The 24,345-nt window shown below is 40.7% G+C and overlaps 1 long non-coding RNA gene across 1 annotated transcript in view; it reads right to left on the bottom strand.

The window, feature by feature from the left end:
- Positions 1–19,790, bottom strand: part of LOC132400318 (uncharacterized) — a 33,821-nt gene extending 14,031 nt beyond the window's left edge. Inside the window, exons 1-2 of the long non-coding RNA XR_009514223.1 lie at positions 19,664–19,790; positions 8,017–8,109 (exon numbers count right to left, since the gene is read on the bottom strand). This is a non-coding gene — a long non-coding RNA (uncharacterized LOC132400318). The remainder of the gene's footprint in view (positions 1–8,016; positions 8,110–19,663) is intronic.
- Between the last annotated feature and the right edge of the window lie 4,555 nt (positions 19,791–24,345).

The raw sequence follows: 24,345 nt of genomic DNA, 5'->3' as shown, positions 1-24,345 counted from the left end.
CTGAGGGAGTTCACTGCCATTGTGTGATTATGGCAGTTTACCTTCCCCCCACCCGTGCTAGTGCTGGGGAAGCACTGCAGGAGCTGTATTGTGGCATCAAAGCCATTCACCCTGAGAGTATCTTCATTGTTGCTGGTAACTTCAATCATACCAACTTAGAAACAGTCCCATCAAAGTTCTACCAGCTTGTCAACTTTGCAGCCAGAGGAGAGAATATATTAGACCTGGTGATACTAATGCTTGTGGAGCCCCCATGTCACTTCATTTTGCTAATCCCTGTATGTAGTCTACTGGGTAAACAAGTACAGGGTGATTAGCACCTGGACTGAAGGTGCCACCTCAGCACTGGAAGCCTGTTTCAAACAGGATGGTGGGTACCCACAACCATCATGTCAGCATCGATGAATATGCAGGATCAGTGACTGGCTACATAGTGAAGTGTTTCGAGGATGTTACTGTAATTAAACACTACACTGCCAGGACAAACCAGACTGCAGACGTGCATACACTGCTCAGGGATCAGGATGCTGCCTTCTTACTGGGGGACAGGATGACTCTGAGGTCAGAAAGAGCTGCACTCTCTCGTGCCGTCTGGAAGACAAAGTGTGAGTACTGACAGAAAATTCATAGACACCCTTGTGACACCAGAAACTCACGGCACACATGACAAGATATACAAATTATAACTGATTACAAGACTACCCTGGGTGTCTATGACAATGACGCCTCCCTTTCTGATAAGCTGAATTCCTTCTGTACACGATTTAACATGGAATGATGTGACAATGAGGAAAACCCCTCTTCACCTGAGGAATAGGTGCCCTGTTTGGTCATAGCCTAGGTAGGGTAAAGCCACACATTGCTGTGGGACCAGACAACTATCTAGTCAGCTGCTGAGGGACCATGCAGCCCAGCTAACAGAAGTCTTAACGACCATCTTCAATACCTCTTTGAAACAGCCAACTGCCCCTGCAGACTTTGGGCAGCCACCATGATTATGGTACCCAAGTGAATGACGGTAACTAGCCTAAATGTCAGTGGCACTGACTTCAACAATTGTGAAGTGCTTTGACAAGCTGTATTGGGTTGAAATCCCACTTTCCAGCCACATTGGACCATTTTCAGTTCGCTTACTGCTCAATCTGCTGATGCCACAGCCTTGGCCTTCCACTCCATCCTGTCCAACTAGAAAATTATGCTTCATACGCAGGACATTGTTCATCGATTTCAGCTTGGATGGAGTTTAGCGCGATAATCCCTCAGAGGCAGGTGGGTAAACTGTCCTCTTTGGGACTCGAAGTCACTTTTTGTAACTGGATCTTGGGCTTCTTGAAGGAAAGACCCCTGTCAGCCTGAATTGGCAGCAACATCTCAAGCTCCATCACGCTGAGCACTGAGCCCTCCAGAGATGTGTGCTCAGCCTGCCACTGTTCACTCTGCTGATTCACAACTGCACTGCCAGATCCAGCTCAAACTGCGTCATCAAGTTGGCTGACCATACAACCGTGGCTAGCCTCATCAGTCACAGAGATGAGTCGGCATACAGGAAGGAGGTAGAGAGGCTTGTCAGATGGTGCAAGGACAACAACCTGAGTCTCACCACAGATAAGCCAACAGCGATGATTGTGGATACCAGGAATCACAGATCGACCACTCTCCATTGGTTCTGCCATGGAGAGAGTGAAATGCACAATGTTCCTTGGTGAGCATGTAACAGACAATCTAACCAGGACCTGCAACGTCTCCTCATTAATCAAAAAGGCACAGCAGCATCTACATTTTCTGAGGAGTTTGAGGTGTACAAATCTCTCCGTCCCCATTCTAAAAATCCACAGGAGCACCATCAAGAGTGTCCTGTCTGGCTGTATTGTTCTGTGGTATGGAAGCTGCAAGGCATCAGACTGGACGATTGTAGAGAGGACATTAAAAAACATTGAGAGGATTACCAGTGTCTCCTTCCCCCATTTGTGACATTTACTGGGTGTGTTGTATTCGAGGGGCTTGAAGCATTGTTGAGGATTTCTACCACCCATCCCACAATCTTTTTGATCCGCTACCATCAGGAGATGATAATGATGATGATGATGATGATGATGACATTGACTTAAGCCTGTGAGGCCAGCACCGGGCATTTTCATGCCTTACAAGGCACAGAACGAAAGACTGTGTGGCATGCCACTCCTCACACAGACATTTCACAATATTTTTCTTTATTTTATGAGGTCGAGTTGGAAAGTGTACTCGGGAGCAGCCCGACTGGATTCGAACCCTGGAACCTCCGTTCCAGAGTCCGGTGCTGATGTCACTGTGCCACCAGCCGACCATCATCATCATCACCATCAGGAGGGAGGTACAGAAGCATCAGGCTACCAGACCAGGTAACAGCTTCTTCCATCAGGCTGTGAGACTAATCAATACCCAGCCACCACTGAGCTCTTGCCATTCGGACTTTGAGCTGTTTACTGCTTACTGTACTGTTTACCTGTGCTTATGCATGACTTACATTTTTATTAACTTACTTATGATAATATTTTGTTTTTTTTTACGCTGTGTGTGATATAATAAAAAGGTCACATTGAGTCTTGCCATGTCAGTCAACTCTAAATCACAGCCCATATTTAAAAGAGTCTGGGGTAGGTAATTCAGGTCTCAGAAATATAAAGCTGGCCTATAGACCAAGAGCTTTATGCCAAGATTAAGGCCTGGATCTTCAGAAATTACTTGCCTCAGACAGTCAAGGTGGAATATTGAAGGTGAAAGTGAATTTCATCATTTCTCTGGCCATTTTTGCAATGTTTCTAATGAAAATTAGCTATTGAGCTTCTAATGTTGCAACAGTAACTGAAAGAGCTTTGAAATGAGGCTAAAACAGAAGTCTTTGAAATGTCCCTCTTTTCAGTGAATAGTATCCTAACTTAGGGACATAGAGCACAAAGGAGCAGATATGGCATTTAAATTAGCATCATGGTTGACACAGACATGAAGACCAACGAGGATATTTCTGTGTTGTACAATTCATCATGGAGGCCTTTGCTTCTATACACATCTGAATCCGTAGGATTAGAAGACTGTGTCTTGTTAATGTTATCTTGAATGTTGATGCTACTGATTCCTTCCAATCACCTGGTCAGGCATGTCAGTTCAATACCTGAAGAGACAGCTCACAAAATCCTTGATGGTCACTCCAAAAAGAAAATGAAAACATGTAGAAAAATTGCAGTGGGGTGAAAGAGAACAAAGAAGCCAGTTCCTGAAATCAGAATGGCATATCTGCACAGCCAAATGGCGACTGAGAAAAGATGAAATCCATCCCAGATGAAGGGCCTCAACCCAAAATGTTAACTATCCATTTCCATCCATAGCCCTGCTCAGTTCCTCCAGCATCATGTATGTGGCTCCTGATTCCAGTGTCTGCTACCTCTTGTGACTCCACTCAGAACAGGTTGTAAGGTAAGAACTAACAGGCTACAGGATTTAATCAGAATCAAGTTTATTAGTACTGACATATGCCATGAAATACAGTGCAAAGACAAAATTTACTATACATTACAACAGAAAATAGCAGGAAAAAAGCAATAACAAGGTGATTCATGAACCATTCAGAAATCCAATGGTGGAGAAGAAGAAGCTGTTCCCAAATTGTAGAGTATATAGGTGATTGAGTCTATAGCCTGCTCCTGATCCTTTGCATTGGGACCTCAAAACCAGCTTTTGACACAACCAGTCAGAAAGTTTCTACTGTACATCTATAGAAATTTGCAAGATTCTTTGCTGAATTACCAAACCTCCCCAAACTCCGAATGAAGTAGAATCTCTTGATTGCTTTCCTCATGATTACATCAATGTGTTAGGCCCAGGATTAGGTCTTCAGAGATGCTAACACTCAGGAACTAGAAGCTGCTCACCTTTTCTACCACTGACCACTCAATGACATTAAGTGTGTTTTCCCCTTCCTGAGATAACAATCAATTCCTTGGTCTTGAAATAGCTAGTATGGCCATCAGTTCTACAACTTGCCCATAGACACATTGCAGTCAGGCGCAAAACATTACTGACATTACCAACATTGCTGATCCCAGAATGAAGTTTTGGGACGGGGGCATACTTGAAAGTACGTGCAATGTTTTTATCTAGCAATGTATGATGCATGTGCCATTACTGCTGGCTCTAAGAATTTTCCCAGAGGCTAGCTGCTACATATTTACGTCTGCCTTTGGAAATGGAAATGATTCAATACCTCCTTGTCTTGGGCCTGGATGTGGCATCATGGCTATTGATTTGGAGGCTGCCTGGAATTGCATATAGCCATATAACAATCACAGCGTGGAAACAGGCCATCTCGGCCCTCCTAGTCCGTGCCGAACTCTTAATCTCACCTAGTCCCACCTACCCGCACTCAGCCCATAACCCTGCACTCCTTTCCTGTCCATATACCTATCCAATTTTACCTTAAATGACACAACTGAACTTGCCTCTACTACTTCTACAGGAAGCTCATTCCACACAGCTATCACTCTCTGAGTAAAGAAATACCCCCTCGTGTTTCCCTTAAACTTCTGCCCCCTAACTCTCAAATCGTGTCTTCTCGTTTGAATCTCCCCTACTCTCAATGGAAACAGCCTATTCACGTCAACTCTATCTATCCCTCTCAAAATTTTAAATACCTCGATCAAATCCCCCCTCAACCTTCTACGCTCCAATGAATAGAGACCTAACTTGTTCAACCTTTCTATGTAAATTAAGTGCTGAAACCCAGGTAACATCCTAGTAAATTGTCTCTGCATTCTAATTTATTGATATCTTTCCTATAATTCGGTGACCAGAACTGCACACAATATTCTAAATTTGGCCTTACCAATGCCTTGTACAATTTTAACATTACATTCCAACTTCTGTACTCAATGCTTTGACTTATAAAGGTCAGCGTTCCAAAAGCCTTCTTCACCACCCTATCTACATGAGACTCCACCTTCAGGGAACTATGCACTGTTATTCCTAGATCTCTCTGTTCCTTTGCATTCCTCAATGCCCTCAATTCCTCAATATAATATGACTTATTTGGATAAATCGGAGTAGATATTGTGGTGAACTACATATACCTGTCTGGACACGCCCCCTGCTGACTGCTCCTGTGGCTCCTCCCACAGACCCTGGTATAAAGGCGATTGAGGCCTGAGCCCGGCCTCTCAGTCTCCAGGATGTAGTATGGTGGTCAACCACTGCTTGTTCCTTCTTCCAGTCAACAAAAGCCGATATCTCGCCTTTACGTCTCAGAGAGAGTTATTGATGGTACATCAGATATCAACATGTCATATAACCATTTAACAATAACAGCACGGATACAGGACATCTCGGCCCTTCTAGTCCGTGCTGAATGCTTACTCTCACCTAGTCCCACTGACCTGCACTCAGCCCATAACCCTCCATTCCTTTCCTGTCCATATACCTATCCAATTTTTTTAAAATGACAGTATCGAACCTGCCTCTACCACTTCTACTGGAAGCTTGTTCCACACATAAACACCAGTGCCAACCTCCATCACACTGCAGCTGCACGTTCATTCAGCCCTGAAGCTCCTGGAGTCCCCACTCTGAGGAATCAAAAGGTACTTCTTTACATGGAAGCGGGAAGAAGGTAGAACTTGCAATCTCACAATGTAGTTGAAGAGACTGGGCTTAGAGCAAAGCTAACTAAAGAGAAGAAAGAGAAAGGAATATAAGGAGATCAAAGAAGCTAGTGTTCACCATAAACAAACAGGTTACTGTAATGTAGAGCACCAACAGACTCAGTCTGATTCTGCATCTTGGTTAAAATATGCAAGTAAGGCAGATCACTGAAGGCTGGAGACCAAGCATTTGCTGAGTGAGCATTGACTAAGTTTAGGAATTCAGTTAGGTGGGTCTGTGCCAGATAAAGCTTGGTGTAGTCATATATTCCATGATCACCCAGGCATACATTTACCTACAAGGCAAACCTACCTTCACCAGATTTTCTAGTGCCACTTGCTGTTCAAAATTGTCTAGATCCTAAATTTGTTATCTTATATTAACATTATGCTATAAAATGGGTGTGACAGAGAATCTCTGCGCAAGAAGAAACAGCTTCGACCAGCTGGCCAAGCAAAGTCATTTAAGCTTTGATTATGACACATTGCTTTGACGTTAATAAATCTATCAACTATTTACAAACATAAAATTATACCATCAGCTAGCTATTTTTGTAGGCATGCAATTATATAATTGACCGATTATTTATGGACATACATATTTACATACAACTATAAATTTAACCAAACAAAAAACGTCACCTCACCCAATTCCTTTGTCTTTTCAACTATAAATTCTTCATTTATTGCACACCTGTTGATTCCAATGGATCACTAATTCGTATAGGCTTCCTACACAACTGACATAACTGATACTACAACTGTTGCATTAACAGAATTGTTTCCATTATTATGCATATCTACAAAAACACATTTTATTGCATATTCTCTAAACTGTTAACATTAAGCTTGATGTATTTACTAATTGTTGTAGTAAATATTATACATTGTATTTGGCATGTTATTCTGTATCATGCCAATAATTTCTACTCTCATTCTGTGCTGCATCCTAAGTCACCTTCTGACTCCTGAAGGACCCCAGACCTTCCCTCATTCATGAAGTCATCTCCCCTGGCTTTTCTGCTCAATACTGTTTCCAAGATTCTTGATTCTACAATGACTTTCAAGCTTTTATTGTAGTCAGATTACAATCTGTCAAATTAACCTGAGACTTAGTCCAAGGTACTATCAGTAGTGGGATCTTAGTAATGTTGCAACCAATCCTCCCTTAGTGCATGCAATTCCATTGAAAGTTGATCCAAGAGAAAATTCTGTAAGTTTTGATGATACAGTGCTCTTCCCAAAAAAACCATGTTGCTTCATTTTCTATAGTCACAAGTGAAACTGCCTTATTAATGGATCTACACTGAGTCATCTGCCTTCTATATTATGTTATGCTATGCCACGACCATAGTTTAGATATCCCAGTGAACTGATCCACTTACACAGTCCCAACAGATCACTACTAACCATGATTGCAACTATTTTCATTACTCTGAGAATGCTAAATTATTATTCCTGTGAGGCCATGGGTTCAGGCTGTTCCTAGTAGATTGTCCTTCAGTCTAGGATATCTTGGCCTGCTCTAAATCTCTGATAATCATATTGCTTTGCTCAGCAGGTTTCATTCCCAGCTTTGGGTTAGCCATGGCAGGAACCTCTGTAACAGAAACCTTCTGTCCTAGTGTTTTGCTGTCATTGTAATGTGATATTTGGTTCAATAGCTGATCAGCATAAAAGTAGAAAAGCGCTCACCCTTTTCTAGCAGATAGCAGTAAAATCCATGACTTTTATGATATTTGTTATGTAACTGAAGGTGTATTACTTGTTGATATTTCCAACTTTCATAATCAAGAATTCTGGGAATGTCATGATCCCTTCATTAACATAATATTTGACCATAGCCCTTGTCTTTATATCCCTTGATCTTCTCCGGATCTCCTTAGCAACCAGCCACTTCATGTTTTGACTCAATATTTGTGTTTCCTCATTCCAGTATTTAAATATTTTGTTTTTCTTTTAATCTAAATTTACATTCCTCTTCAGACTGTCATCGGAGTCTGTCTGTAGTAGTGGCAATACCACATAGCCCATACATTGATAATCACCCTTACCTTTGTGGAGGGAGAGACCTATTTTCGCTCGACTCGCATTGCAAATAAATCAGGTTTTACTGACCAGGTAATCATAATACAATGTTTTTCAGTTCCTCTGTGTTCATTACTATTACATTGGATACCCTGTTGGAAGTGATTAATTTCCTGATGCTTCAAGGCCTCCCACTATTAACAAGGCCTATGTGATAGAGTTACGTAGGTGAGTACCGCTCTAGCACAACCGCGAGGCTCAAAACAGTCTAGATAGCATAGCCTATTGCAATACCATCATGAACACTAAAAACCACAGCTACCTGGAAGTTTGAAGTGAAGACAGAAAATGCTGAAAACACTCAGCAGATCAGCCAGCAACTGTAGAAAGACAACCAAATGATATTTCTGGGCCCCTGTGAAAGAGAAAAAGCACTTTAGTTTTCAGTGGTGAGTGGTGGAGGGTGGGGGTAGAACAAAGGGAATATCTCTGGCAGGGTTGAGACTAAATGACTTAATGTAGCCTTTGGAATTACAGTTCTAATCAGTTTAATACTCTTTGAACTCATTTGTTGTTAAGACCAAAGTTACAGGACATGGCCTAGATGGCCAGGCTATACAAAGAGAGAAAGAAAATCAGATCCCAAAATGATGACTTGTAGAAGTGGCCAGCTCTGATAGAAAATGAATGAACTACGTGTAACTGCAAAATTCAGTACAATGTCTGGAAGACTGCAATGTGCCCAGATAGACAAAGAGATATTGTTCCTTAAGCTTGTGTTGGGCCTTGTTGAAACAGTGCAGAAAGCCACAGGCAGAATGGTTAGAGAGGGAGTAGTACATTGATCTAAAGTAGCAAGCAACTAGAAGTGTAGGGTCACTCCTTCAGACTGAATGCGGGTGATTGCAGAGCGATTACTCAGGCAGTGTTTGGGTTCTCCACTGTCAAGTGGCTAGATTGTGAACACCAAATGCAATACACTAAACTGAAAGAAGTGCAAGTGAATTGTTGCTTCACCTGGAAGAATTGTTTGGGTCCCTGGATATTGAAAAGGGATGAGGTGAAGGGACCAGTTTTGTAGTTTCTGTAACCCCTCCACCATTTCAAACATTTATTCTCTCCACCAGTAGCCCATCATGATCATAAGATGCACTGTGGCAACTTGCCAAGGCTTAAAAAAAAACACTTTGCCAACTTGAGAACTCTATGAACAACTGAACATATGAGTTGTAAAAAGTCTGTAGGACGTAGAGTTAGTTCATAGTTCTGGTGAGTGAAGCTATTCATGCAGTTTTGGGAGCCTGATCATTATGGTGTAATAACTGTTCCTGAACCTGGTGGTATGGGATCTAAGGCTTCTGTTCCTCTGTCTATACCTATGGTAGTTGTGAAGAGAGAGCTTGGCCTGAATGGTGAGGGACCTTGATGGTGTATGTCACCTTCTAGTGGCAGTGCTCTATGTAAATAACGGTGGGAAAGTGTTGCCATTTATGGAGTGGGCTGCATCCAGCACTCCTCATATGTTAACCCCTTCATTCCCCAGATAATTTTCGTAAACTTCCTCTGGACCTTTTACAATGCCAGCACATCTGTTCTTAGATATGGGACCCAAAAGTGCTCACAATACTCCAAATATGGCCTGACTAATGCCTTATAAAATCTCAACATTACACCTTTGTTTTCATATTCTAGTTTTCTTTCCTCTGGAAATGAATGCTATGCTGGAAATGAATGCTGGAAATGAAATTTGCCTTCATTACTACCTACTCAACCTGCAAGTTTGATGTGCTCGTGTATACCTGATGTGGATAAGTGATATCATGTCATATGAGTTTTAATAATAATAAAGCCATGCAAGATGAAAACAGGCCAAATGGTGTGTCACAATAACCATTCATTTATGACCTCATCTGTACCTTCTGGCTCCACTCTCAGATTGCTTATGGGTCCTAACTTTGCCCTTAATATACAAATAAAAGTAATTAATTTTTTTAAGAAGCTTTCATTGTTTTGAAGGGCCTTTCCTATATTAGTTCTCTATACCTTTCATAGGTTTCGTTTTTCTCTCTTTATCCAACCCTTGATATCTTCAACATCTAGAGTTTCCTGCATTAGTTGCCCTTGGCTTTTATCCTTACAACAGACATGCTGGACCTGATGTTTTTGCTATTCCTCCTTTGAATGCTTTTTACTATGTAGATGTAGATTTGCCTCAAGTAGATGCTCCTAGATAATCTTTGCTGTGTCCTGGCATATCTTAATGAAATTGGCCTCTCCCTAATTTAAGATCTTTATTCTTGATCCATCTCTTGTCTTTTTTCCATAGTCACGTTGAAATATTTGGACCTACAGGTACCTGCCTCCAAGAAACTCCTTTACACACACTCTCTCTGGCTGACCATTTACATTCCCCAAGATAAGTTCCAATTGCCAAAAAGCTCTCCTGGACCTAAGAAAGATCTCTTCTGATCTTCTATAAGCCAATACCAGTTAATATTCTGGAAATTAAAATCACCCTGTACTATAAAACTATTTTATCTTTCTTGAACTTGTTTAATTTTCTCTGATACTTGTCTACATATCTGTTCCACTATCTCCTGCTGACTTTAGGAGGTCTGTAATACATCTGCAGCAAAGTGTCACCACCCTGTTGTTCCAAGTTTTGAGCCATGAGGCCTTGTTTGATGAGCCCTCTGTGATATCTTCACTCAATACTGAATTAACACTTTTTTGATTAATAGTGCAAATCGACATTTACATTCACACTCTGTCATGCCTAAAATTGCTAAATCTCAGCATACTGAGTTGCCAGTCCATATCTCAATAATGGCAACAATATCATAATCCTGCATTTCAATTAAACTTTTGACTATTTACCTCACTGTTAGACTCCTTGCTTGTAACTATTTCATTTCGTAATCCCCTCCCATCACTTACCTGCTTGGTCTGTCTACTGGACTTACCAACTTTTTCTCTACACAGTGACAGTACTCCCCATCTGAACATCTACACTTTAGCATGTACATATATTTAATATTCAATTCTGTGTGCACTGATAAACCAAATCAACTCTAAAACTGGTATATTGGACTTTAACTGGGAATGTAATATTGACCATTTTATTTGCTTTACATACCATCATGATTTATTTATTATCTACTATTTTCTGACTCATTATTAAATGCCATCAGGCTCTTATGCATGAGGAAACAACTGGAGATAAGTTTGCTCTTCATAATTCAGAGTATTGAATACAGGCGTTGGGTTATTATGTTGAAATTGAAAAAGACATCGGTGAGGCCAAATCTGGAGTTTTGGGCGCAGATTTTGTCACCTACCTACAGTAAAGATATCAATAGAGTTGGAACTCCCCATTCACATTCTACCAACTTTCCACAGGACCATCATCGTGAGTGTCCTGATTGGCTGCATCATTTAAATTTGCAATGCACCTGACCTCTAGACCTTACAGAAGATACTAAAAACTGTTGAAAGGATTATTGGGGTCTCCCTCGCCCTATTTGTAACATTTACTAGGAGCATGGTAAACTAAGGGCCCAAAGCATTGCTGAGGATCTCGTCCACCCATCCCACAAGCCCTTTGACCCAAAACCATCAGAAAGAGGTAGAGGACTATCAGGAGCAGGACTGCTAGACTGGGTAATGCCTGCATCTCACATGCTGTGAACTAATGAACACCCAGCAACACCAAGGTCTCTTCACTAGGATAGCAAACAGCTTACTGTATACGCGACTGTTTGCTGCTTACTGTTTAGTTGTGCTGAGCACTACATATGCTTTGAATTATATCTTATATTTTATTAAATTATTTTTGGGAATATTTTGTGTTATGTGCTGTAGATGCACCATTGTTTCACTTGGTTGTTTATATGTACAGTCAGATGACAATAAACTTGAACTCGAACTTGATCCTGAGAAACTTTATAAGATTTTGCTGGGATTTGAGGACCTGAGTTATAGGGAAAGGTTGAATAGGATAGGGCTTTATTCCCTGAATCACCGGGGAATGACAGGAGATCTTATTATGAAAGGTATAGATAGGGCAATTTCAAGCAGGCTTTTTCCACTGGTGTTGAGTAAGACTAGAAATAGGGGTCATAGATTCAGGCTAATAGGTGAAATATTTAAGTGGAACCTGTGGAGAAATTTCTTCACTCAGAGGGTGGTCCGAGTATGGAACAGGTTGCCAGTGGAAGTGGTGGATATGAGTTAAATTGCAACATTAAAAGAGAATTCTGGATATGGACATGGATATGGTGGGGTATGGAGGGCTATCATCCAGGTGTGGGTTGATAGGATCAGGCAGAATAACAATTTGGCAAGGACAAAGTTGGTCAAAGGGCCTGTTTTTGGGCTGTAATGTTCTATGATTCTCAAGAAGGAAGTGGCATAGGTTTTGTGGGTAAAGCTATCCCAGGTCTATAGAAGTTCAATGTTTATTGATCTCAGCTTTGAATACACTCATTAACCAATTGGCCGTTATCTCCTGGGGAAGAGGATTCCAAAGGTTTATAACACTTTCTGCTACAACGTCTCTCTGTCTCTAATTTCTAATAAGCTGATCCCTTATCCTAGTTTCAAACTCTCCAGCTAAAGAGTAAAGAACCTCTCAGCATCTATTCTGTCTGTTCCACTCCATTCCTTAGATTTCAAAAATGTCATTTACCATTGCTTTAAAATTCAATGTGCCAATGGAATTTTAAAAAAAAGAGAAGTTTGAAGTGATATACTTTGGCAGAAAACACAAGGAATGGTGATATAGACTAAATGACACAGTTCAGAATAGAATGCAGGAAAAGAGGGAGCCAGGTGCACATCTGTTTAATGGATGAATAAACATATACATAATAAATTATTGAAGAAATGACAACAGCATAAGGAATACAGACAAAATAGTAATGATGCTAACTGTAGGGCAAATGAAAATATGAGAGCTATAGTCAAGAGGGAAATTCGTATTGCCAAAAGGCACGTTGAGAAGGATATTGCTGATAACGCTAATGTTGACCCTAAGAGATTTTTTTCAATAATTTGGTAATAAAAGGACAATCAAGGAGGAAGTTAAGTGTATTAGGAATAATAGTGGGGTGTTAAATTATGCAGAGAAGGATATAGCAGATACTGGTAACTCATATTTTACTGAAGTATTCACCTGCAAAGATGTTAGCATTATGCCAGTAAGTGTACAGAAAAATAAGGTTGTTTTAAATGATTTAGAGATCTTAGAATGTGAGGTCCTGCTACAGCTGAAAAGGCTGAAAGTTAATAAATCTCCAGGGGCAGGCAACATGTATCCAGTGGTCTGTGATTATATATACAAACCCCTGATAAGTATTTTTCAATAGTCATTAAAGACTGGTGAAATCCCTAAGGCCTGGAAATGGGCTAACATTGTCCCAGTGTATAAAAAGGGTGATTGCACTGACCCTAATAACTATAGACCAGTAAGCTTAATGTGTATCACAGGCAAGATAATGGAAACAATAATAAAGAATGAAATGGAAAAGCAGCTGATAAGAGCAGGCATATTAGGAGAAAGCCCGCATGGGTTCAGAAAGGGGAAATCATGTTTTACTAAAATCTGGAGTTCTATGAAGAGGCAACTAAAATTTATGATAAAATAGAGTGGTTGATATCAGTTTCTTGAACTTTCAAAAGGCTTTTGACAAAGTACCCCACGAGAGGTTAATAATCAAATTACAGCCGGTGGGATTCAGCGTAAGGTATGCGAATGGGTGCAGAATTGGCTCAAAAACAGAAAATGAGTTATGGTGAGAGGATCACTTTCACACATTGAAGATGTTAAAAGTGGGTTTCCGCAGGGATCAGTTTTGACACCACTGCTGTTTTTAATTTACATTGATGATTTGGAAAAGCACATAACAAATAAACTAGTAAAGTTTGCCAATGACACAAAATTAAGGGGATGGGCTGATAACATTCAGGCAGCAGAATCAATGCAGTTAGATCTAAACAAAATCCAGATGTGGGCAGCTAAATGGCAGATGAAATTTAATGTAAGGAAATGAAAAATATTGCATAAAGAAAGTGGATTAATATTAGATATAAATGTTATCTTGCGGGAGGGGCGGTCCTGAGTTAGAATGTACACTGTATATTGATTTGGGCATCCTGATAGACTTCTAACTACACACAGAAACGATTAGGAAGGCTAATAGAATGTTGGGCTATATAATCTGATCAGTGGGGTTCAAGTCAGGAGATGTTCTCCTTCAGCTGCATCAAGCACTTACAAGGCCTTGAATATTGTGTACAGTTTTGAAACCACATGAGATCCTGGAATTCATGCTAGCACTCTTAGGAAGATGGAGTGCAGAGTTGCTGAGTTTATGCTGAATATGTACAAATTACTATAATTGGAAAGCTATGCCCAGTACTGCTGCTTTTCAGGTGAGATCACCAATCACAAAGACCACCTTGTGGCCTTTGACATATTGCAGGAAGAAACATGATATGCTCCACATGAAAGCAAAGCCGCTCAGATTTATGGACCTAAACTTGGTCATCCTTGGCCATTGATTTAAAAGCAATTGCAGAAGATATGAAGGCAAAGAGAGAAGAAGGTTTTCACTCAGAGTTTTTGAGATTTACATTCTCTGCCCAAATAATTGGAGCAAACTCATTGACTAATGCTAAAATAGAATTGGAAATAGTAAAATATGCAACTTACTTGATTATGTAGAAAATTTGCAACATACATGTATGTCTCAGATGTGTTTGCACCATTTAAGAGTTACAATAGGTACAATAGGCTAAATAAGTTCCCCTTGTTCTGTAAGTCTCCATTATTCTAAATACCTATCTCACAGTTCCATGTTTATTGCAAGGATTCACCTCTATGTTTAGTTCAAAGAATTCTCAGCTGTAAAACTTCATGCTATGTAGCATGTGCTATGTGCTATGTAGCTCCCAATCGGTGTAAGAACACAGAACAGAGAGCATAGCACAGGAACTGGCTATTCAGCCCACAAAGTCTATGCTAACCAATCCAAACTAACCCCATCTGCCTGCACAGTCCATATTCCAACATACCCTGCCTGCTTATGTGCCTGTGTAAATGATGCTATCATATCTGCTTCCATCACTTCCCCTGACAGTGTTTGACATTTCCACCTTCTAGGGGTCTTCGTGCAAGACTCCTAGAAGGTTAACTTACATGTTGATTCCATTGTAAAGAAGGCAAATGCATTGTTGGCATTTATTTCAAGGGTTTTAGAATATAAAAGCAAGGAGATGATGCTGAGCCTTTACAAGATACTAGTCGCACAGGGCATTGTTAATAGTTTTGGGCCCCAAATCTCAGAAGGGATGTGTTGTCATTGGGGGGAGCCCAGAGGGGGTAATGTATGAGGAGCATTTGGCAGCTTTGAACCTGTACTCACTGGAATTTAGAAGAATGCATTGAAACCTACTGAATGTTGAAAGGCCTAGATAAGATGGATGTGGAGTGGATGTTTCCTATGGTGGGGGTATCCAGAACTAAAGGGCACAGCCTAAAAATTGAATGGTGTCCCCTTAGAACAGAGGTAAGGAGGAACTTTTTAGCCAGAGAATAGTGAATCTGTGGAATGCACTGCTACAGACTGCGGTGGAGGACAAGTATATTTTAAGCTGAAGTTGATATTTTTGTAATCAGTCAGGGATCAAAGGATATGATGAGAAGGCATATTGGGTTGAGTGGGATTTGGGATTAACCATGATGGAACAGCGGAGTAGAATTGATGGGCAAAATAGCCTAATTCTGCTCCTATGTCTTATAATCTTAAGATCTGTCATATTTTCATACACTTTGATCAATTGCTTCTTAGATTTCAATGCTCCAGAGAATCAGAGAGTTCATCCAGCATTTAATGAGTGTCGCTCTGGATTTCTAGCATTTGCAGAATCTCGTGTTTAGAGAAAGCAATTATCTGTCCAAATGTCATTATATCTCATGTTCTCTAATACAAACAAGACCATAAGTCCATAAGACACAGGAGCAGAATTAGGCCATCTGGCCCATTGACTGCTCCACCATTCAATCATGGCTGATCCTTTTTTTTCTCCTCCTCGACCTCAGTTCCTGGCCTTCTCCTGTTGAAACTCTTCTGCAGCCCTTCCAAAGCCTCTGCCTCATTCCTGTGTGTCAGTGACTAGAATTGCACATGGTACTCCAAATATGGCATGACCTAGGATCTATACAGCTACAAAATGAATTGACAAGTTTTATATTCATCTTCCCAGCTGATGAAGCCAAGTATGCCATATACCTTCCTTGCCACCCAATCTACTTGTGTTATTATCAGTACCTCCAGGTGAACTCTGTCTTTTTGTGTGCTTCCCCCTAGCTGTCGGTCTGTGGTTTTGTATTGCCGTGTGCTCCTGACCCCAATTCCGCTCTACTCCGGCCCCTGTATCACTGAGTACTCCGCCTCTCATCTGCTTCTCATTATTACCTGTATTGCTGCCACCTGGGTCTCATTGTGCTCCACCTATCATCTGCCTCTATTGTTTATTGCTTCAGTCCTCTATTTTTCCCTGTTTTTTTTGGTCAGATTATGCCAGTGAATTTTCCTGAGCCTTTCCAGCATTTATATCTGTACTTAGTCCATCTGAATATTGACTGCCTGATTCTGGTTTTTGGATTTCTCTAGATCTTTTGATCTCTGCCTGAACTTTGACGCCGACTTTGTTTGCACCTCAGGATTTGATATTCAATTAATATCACTGTGTGCACAGTACAGGGTCTGCGATTGGATCCCTGCTCCAGCATCCTGACAGTTACCACTTTCAGGGAGCTATGGAATCATACCCCAAGTTTGCTCTATAGATCAATGCTCCTAATGGACCTGCCAAAGTGCAACACCTTACATTTGTCTCAATTAAATTCCCTGTGCCAATCCTCAACACACATTTACAAAGCCCTTTATCTCATTGAATCCTTGAATAATATTCCTCAGTTTCTAAACCTCCACCAATTTCTGTATCATCTGCAAACTTACTAATTAGTTCACCTGCATTTCATCCACATCAGTTATATATATCACAGGCAACAAAAGTTCCAGCACTAATCCTGGAAAACACCACTGGCCATAGACCTCCTGTCAGAAAAAGCATCACTATTCTCTGTTTTCTATGGCCAAATCGATATTGAATTTAATATAATAATTCACTGTGGGTCTTTTGTGTCTTAAACTTCTGGATCAGCCTTGTCATGAGGAAACTTGTCAGAAGCTTTACTAAATGTCATGCATAGTACAATATCCACTGCTCTACATTCATGAAGCATCTTCATCATGTCCTCAAAGTGCTTAATCAAGTTTGTAAGACATGACCTCTCCTGTACAAGGCCATGTTGACTATCTGCAATAAGTCTATGCTTCTCCATATGTGAGTAGATTCTATTCCTAAGAATCTTTCCCATGTTATTGATTGGAATTCTCTAATTTATTTGCAGCAATTCAAAGAACTTTTATGTGATGATGATATCATGGTTCTATATAATGAGAGAGAATTTATACTTTTGCTTTTATTTTTTAAAGTTATTCACTGGAATGTGCTGATTATTACATTATGCAGAATCTTTTAAAAAAATGTTCAAAAGACTAAAACTAAGTTCCATATATATAATTTTGTTTAAATTATCTTCAGAGCATGGTTATCACCAGCATGGCCAGTTTTTGAGGTTGGCTTGGAATTTTGTTTCACGCTGCAGCAGTTAAAACTTTGTTGTCCTGTTGGATTGCATTTGTGGAAAAGTCAAACCAGGTGAGACAAGCAGATTCACATTCCTATAGTACATACTGAATACTTTGGATTTCTATGACATTCTGATATCCACATTTTAGTAAGTAAATTAAAAGAGGGCACAAGCTGCCTGTTTGTTCTAAATAAATGACACAATCTTATGCTAGACAATATTTAAACATAATACATTTTTCACTATAGTGGTATTGTTTGTTTCTGCCATCTTTAATAGCTTAGTTTCTAATGAAATGGCCTGGGTTAATTGAGTCTGTTGTAATCATTATGTTAGTATTATGTACCCTTGAAGGAAAATTTTGACTTTTCAATTCGTCGCTGATTAGACGTGACTAAAGCTTAGGCAGAATATTCTTTATTCAGATTACCTTTTATTAATCAAACTTTGTATTACCAGGTACATAGTATTAGTGTTAAGATTTACTTTTTCATTTTTAAAAATAATGGACTTGATTAATTCCTTAAAAGTACAAGGTACTGTGAATACTGAATACAGTGGGTTCCTAACCTCAGTGATTTGCTGATTATTTCAATGGATTTTGCTTTACATTAAAAAAAAATCTGCAGTATTTTGCTTCTGATTTTTTTGTCTCATGGAAAAAAACCTACAGCACAATACAGACCCTTCGGCCCACGACGCTGTGTCGAACATGTGCTTACTTTAGAAATTACATAGGGTTACCCATAGCCCTCTATTTTTCTAAGCTCCACATATCTATCCAGGCATCTCTTAAAAGACCCTGTTGTATCCGTCTCCACCACCGTCACTGGCAGCCCATTCCATGCATTCACCACCCACTGCATTAAAAAACCTACCCCTGACGTCTCTCTTGTACTTACTTCCAAGCACTTTAAAACTATGCCCTCTTGTGTTAGCCATTTCTGCCCTGGGAAAAAGTCTGACTATCCACACGATCAATGCCTCTTATCATCTCATACACCTTTATCAAGTCACCACTCATCCTTCATTGCTTCAAGGAGAAAAGGCCAATGTGCTTGCTTTTATATTCTATTCCCCTTGAACTAAATGCCAACATTGCATTTGCCTTCTTTGCCACAGACTCAACCAGTAAATTAACCTTCTGTGAGTCTTGCACGAGGACTCCCAAGTCCCCTTGCACCTCTGATGTTTGAACCTTCTCCTCATTTAGGTAATAGTCTGCACTGTTGTTCCTTTTACTAAAATACATTATCATACGCTTCCCAACACTGTATTCCATTCTCCACTTTTTTTGCCCATTCTTCCAATTTTTCTAAGTCCTGTTGCACTCACATTGCTTCCTCAGTACTACCTACCCCTCCATCTATCTTTGTATCATCCGCAAACTTTGCCCCAAAGCCATCAATTCCATTATCTAATCACTGACAAACAATTTGAAAAGCAATGGTCCCAATACAGACCCCTAAGGAACAGCACTAGTCACTGGCAGTGAACCAGAAAAAGTCCCTTTTATTCCCACTCGCTACCTCCTGCTCGTCAGACATTCTGCCATCCATGCTAGTATCTTTCCTGTAATGCCACAAAATTGTACCCTATTTAGCAACCTCATGCCTTGCACCTTACCAAACACCTTCTGAAAATCCAAGTAAATGACATCCCCTGCCTTTCCTTTGTCCACCCTACTCATTCATTCCTTGAAGAATTCCAACAGATTTGTAAGGCAAGATATTCCTTCAGAGACATCATGCTGAATTTGACCTATTTTATCATTAATCTCCAAGTACCCAAAAACCTCATCCTTAATAATACTCCAACACTTTCCCAACAACTGAGGTTAGGCTAACTGGGCTATAATCTCCTTTCTTTTGCCTATTTCCTTAAAGAGTGGTGTGACATTTGCAATCTTCCAGTCCTCCAGAACAGTGGCAGAATCATGTGATTCTTGAAAGACCATGACCAATGCATCCGTTATCTTTTCAGCATCCTCTCACAGGAATCTGGGTCTAAGTGACTTAACCACATCGAGATCTTTGAGTTTGCCTAGCTCTTTTTCCTTTGTAATAGCACTGACACTGACTCCTGCTCCCTGACACTCACTGACCTCAGACACACTGCTAATGTCTTCCACAGTGAAGATAGATCAGAATTAGAATCTGGTTTATTATCACTGGCATGTGATGTGAAATTTGTTAACTTAGCAGCAGCAGTTCAATACAAGTCATAACATTATCTCATCTATAATTACCTGGAATATTTTTGGTGATGATTTCCCCCATACACGTGCCTGACGTGTGCATACAATTGTCTAAAAGTGTTAGTGATGCAGCTGTTGAAAACAGAAATTGTTGCAAGTATTCAGGTCAGTCAGCATCTGTGGGGAGAGAGAAACAGAATTAGCATTTCTGATTAATGACCTTTCATGGAACAAGGCATGTTAGAGACCACATTATTCTGTAACAAAGGGGAGTGGTGTAAAAAACAAAGGTAACATCTGTATTAGGGTGGAGCCCAAGACACTGAATGACGTAAGTGGCGGATAAGGCATATTAGTCATAGCTGATTTCCAGGAAGAAATGTGAACAAAGGAGAGAAATGAAAGTATATAGAAAATAGAGCTTAGAACATTATAGCATTGTACAGTATCTTCAGCCCATGATGCTGTGAAGAACTTTAAAGCTACTCTTAAGGTCAGTCTAAGCCTTCCCTGCTACATAGCCTTCCATTTTCAGTCATCCATGTGCCTGCCTAAGAGTTTCTTTAATACAGTCTGGTTTTGATCCAGATTCCCACCCCTGCAAGTCTAATTGACTGTCTAAATGAAGATCCTGCTACTTTGAATACAGAGCATAGAATATTACAGCACAGTATAGGCCCTTCAGGCTGTGATGTTGTGCCAACCCTTTAACCTACTCTGAGATCAATTTAACCCTTCCTCCCCATGTAGCCCTCAAACTTTCTATCAGCCATGTGCCTGTCTGAAGGTTTCTTAAATGCCTTAATATAACTGCCTCTATTACCTCCCCTGGAAAGATGCACCATGTACCTACTACTCTCTGTGTAAAGAACTCTCCCTCCCCATACTGTCCTCCAATCACCATAAAATTGTGCCCACTTGTATTAACCATTTCCACCCTGGAAAGAGATTGTTGTGTGAATCTTCAGGTTTGAGCAGAGTGTGTGTCACCACGCTACTCAGGGTCCATTTAAAATCTTTACAGAGCTAGATAGCCTTTTGATTTTGAAAGATGTTGTGCTGCTACCCCACGGCTGTTTCACCAATGGTTGTGTTTCTGCAGTTAGTGAAGCTCCTGCCATGCCTGAGCTTTCTGCACGTGCAGTATTAATTTAGGTTTACTATAGGTCAGCTTGCCATTTGACTGATAATGAAATGAGCTTGTTGCCATTTTAAGCCAGGAAATGAATCTTTGACAATATCCTTTTATAGTTCTAGATGCTTCCTCAACTTGTTCAAGACATACTCTTGCTGAAAGTAGTTTTCTAATGCATCCTCAATATTTTCAGTAATTTCTTAATGGCAATGTTGTTCACTTAGTCAAGTTCTCCTACTTTACAGTTCTCCCTAACGTTATTTTGTTCTCAGCCAAAAAAGTTCTTAATTTTAACATGTTTCTTGATAAATGGCACCTAACCAAATTTTAGTTCATTCCTATCATTTTCTGTGACTGAATAATTGGAATATTAATGACCTGATTATTAATCTTTAATTTTGAATCACTGATTTATTTATTTCATGAATATGCCACCTACCATACATTCTCAGATAGTTAGATACATACACATAATACGTTCCTTCTTAATGCCATGTAAACTCCATTCAATTGGGACACTTCTTGACAGCGATACTCCACTTACCACTCCATACAAAAGTAATACTTCTGCATTTAAAGTATCTTGTTGCTCTACACCACAATTTCCACTGCTAAGGGAATAATGCAAAAGTAAAGTCTTAAGAAGGGAAACAGAAAAAAAGACATGAAATTACAGTCCAGTTAGCCTAATTTCAATGGTTGGGAAGATGTTGGAGTCCATTATTAAGAATGAAGTCTCAAGGTATTTGTAGGCACATGATAAAATAGGCTAAAGTCAGCATAGCTTCCTTAAGGGAAATTCTTTTAGGAAATAACAGGCACGATAGTCAGAGGAGAGTCAGTGGATGTTGTTTACTTGGATTTTCAGAAGGCCCTTGACAACTTGCCACACATGAGGCTGCTAAACAAGGTGAGAGCCCGTGGTATTACACAAAATATATTATCACAGTTAGAAGATTGGTTTACTGGCAGAAAGCAAAGAGTGGAAATAAAGTAGGCCTATTCTGGTTGGCTGCTGGTGACTAGTGGTCCATTCAGGCCTAATGAATTAATTGGTGTGGAAGATTTTTACTCTTGTGGGATAATGTCTTTTCTGATGGGTGTGGTAAGGGGGTTGTACTCAGCTTGGTAAGTGAGACTTCTGGCTGTGAAACAATCTCAGGTTTTGGGCCTCCTCTGTGGTGGTTGCAGGAGTTCATTCTGGGACTGCAGGAAGTGATTCTGAGAGCTCTGGACACCTTTCTTCTCCAACATTTGACTCTGCTCTCCTCACCTGATGGAGATGTTGTCTCCAGGTGACTTCAGGCACAATCTCCACTGTGTGGGAGAGTGATCCAGCTCTGTTCTTAATCTTTCCAAGTACCCACTTTAGATTACCTCCTAGTCCCTTGTCAGGACTGCTAGTCCAGATGTGAAACATCGAAACTCCTTGTTTGAGGAGCACACAATTTGTCTCAGCTGTTTGTCCTGCATGGTCCTATTGAAGATAGGGTTTGAGGAGATCCAAGTGTGACTGCAAGGGACGATCCAGGGACTGTATAGCTGTAAGTTGTTGGTTGCAGAATGTTTTGCATTATGATATGCAAGAATATGCATTATGATTGCTGAGCTGATTGAGTTTTAGTGTGGTGTCTTCTGCTGGCATTGCTTGCAGTGTGTTCTGTAGACTCTGGGCACACTTTTCCACCAAGTCATTTTGTAGTGGCAATATGAATTAGTTAATTCAATTTCAGGGATGACAGAAACCGTTCGGCAATAAATAGTGAACTTTTGTCACTGTAGCGTTCTGGAACACCAATCTTTCAAAAGAGGCTTCTCAACACATTAGCAGTGTATGAGGCTGTAGAGGAGATGATTGAGAACACTTCTGGCCACTTTGTGGCTGCATCCACTACTACCAAGAAATTTATGCCCATGACTAGTCTGGCAATGTCAACATGATTCTTCAGCCAGGGCAATGCAGTAAATTCCCAGGAATGGAGAGGCTCTGCTCTCGACATCTTCTGGACATCTTGGCATCATAAACATTGCAAGGCAAACTGCTCATTCTGCTGATATATCCTAGGTGACCAGACAAAGCTTTGAGCCAATGCTTTCATTTTGGCCACGCCTAGGTAACCAGCACATAGCTCCTCCAAAACCAATTCTCAGCTTGGATGGTGCAACATCTCTCAATCTCCACATAAGGTGAACCTTCCACATAAGGGCAAGTTCATAACGGTGCTGGTAAAAATGGGATAATTGGAATTTCTGCTGCACAGTCCAGCCATTTTAGATTGCCATGTAGACCTGAGACAGTGTGGGGTCTTTTCTGGATTTCTGTTGGATCATCTCTATCATAGTTGGAGGACTTTCAATTTGCATTAGGGAGAATGCTTCTTTTGTACATTTTCAGATATTTCCTTTTCCAAGGGTACATGGGATAATCTATCAGTATTACCATAATTAGTTGTCACTTTGAATTCAATCTTGTAATTGTGTCCTCTAAATCAAGTCAAGCAAGTCAACTTTTATTGTCATTTTGACCATAACTGCTGGTACAGTGCATAGTGAAAATGAGACAATGTTTTTCAGGACCGTGGTGTTACATGACACAGTACAAAAAACTAGACTGAACTACGTAATACAAAAAACAACACAGAGAAATCTACACTAGACTACAGACCTACACTGGATTGCATAAAGTGCACAAAAACAGTGCAGGAATTACAATAAATAATAAACAGGACAGTAGGGCAAGGTCTCAGTCTAGGCTCTGGGTATTGAGGAGTCTGATAGCTTGGGAGACGAAACTGTTATATAGTCTGGTTGTGAGAGCCCAAATGCTTCGGAGCCTTTTCCCAGACGGCAGGAGGGAGAAGAGATTGTATGAGGGGTGCATGGGGTCCTTCGTAATGCTGTTTCCTTTGCGGATGCAGTGTGTAGTGTAAATGTCCGTGATGGCAGGAAGAGAGACCCTGATGATCTTCTCAGCTGACCTCACTATCCGCTACAGGGTCTTGCGATCCGAGATGGTGCAATTTCTGAACCAGGCAGTGATGCAGCTGCTCAGGATGTTCTCAATACAACCCCTGTAGAATGTGTTGACGATGGGAGGTGGGAAATGGATTTTCCTCAGCCTTCGCAGAAAGTAGAGATGCTGTTGGGCTTTCTTTGCTATGGAGCTGGTGTTGAGGGACCAGGTGAGATTCTCTGTCAGGTGAACACCAAGAAATTTGGTGCTCTTTACGATCTCTACCGAGGAGCTGTCGATGTTCAGTGGGGAGTGGTCGCTCTGTGCCCTCCTGAAGTCAACAACTATCTCTTTTGTTTTGTTCACATTAAGAGACAGGTTGTTGGCTCTGCACCAGTCCATTAGCTACTGCACCTCCTCTCTGTAAGCTGACTCGTTCTTGCTGATGAGACCCACCACAGTCATGTCATCGGCGAACTTGATGATGTGGTTCGAGCTGTGTGTTGCAGCACAGTCATGGGTCAGCAGAGTGAACAGCAGTGGACTGAGCACACAGCCCTGGGGAGCCCCCGTGCTCAGTGTGATGGTGTTGGAGATGCTGCTCCTGATCCGGAATGACTGAGGTCTCCCAGTAAGGGAGTCTAG

Source organism: Hypanus sabinus, chromosome 10 (genome assembly GCF_030144855.1).
Source record: "Hypanus sabinus isolate sHypSab1 chromosome 10, sHypSab1.hap1, whole genome shotgun sequence".
Lineage (NCBI taxonomy): Eukaryota > Metazoa > Chordata > Chondrichthyes > Myliobatiformes > Dasyatidae > Hypanus > Hypanus sabinus.
This window is presented reverse-complemented; position numbering and strand designations above follow the sequence as displayed.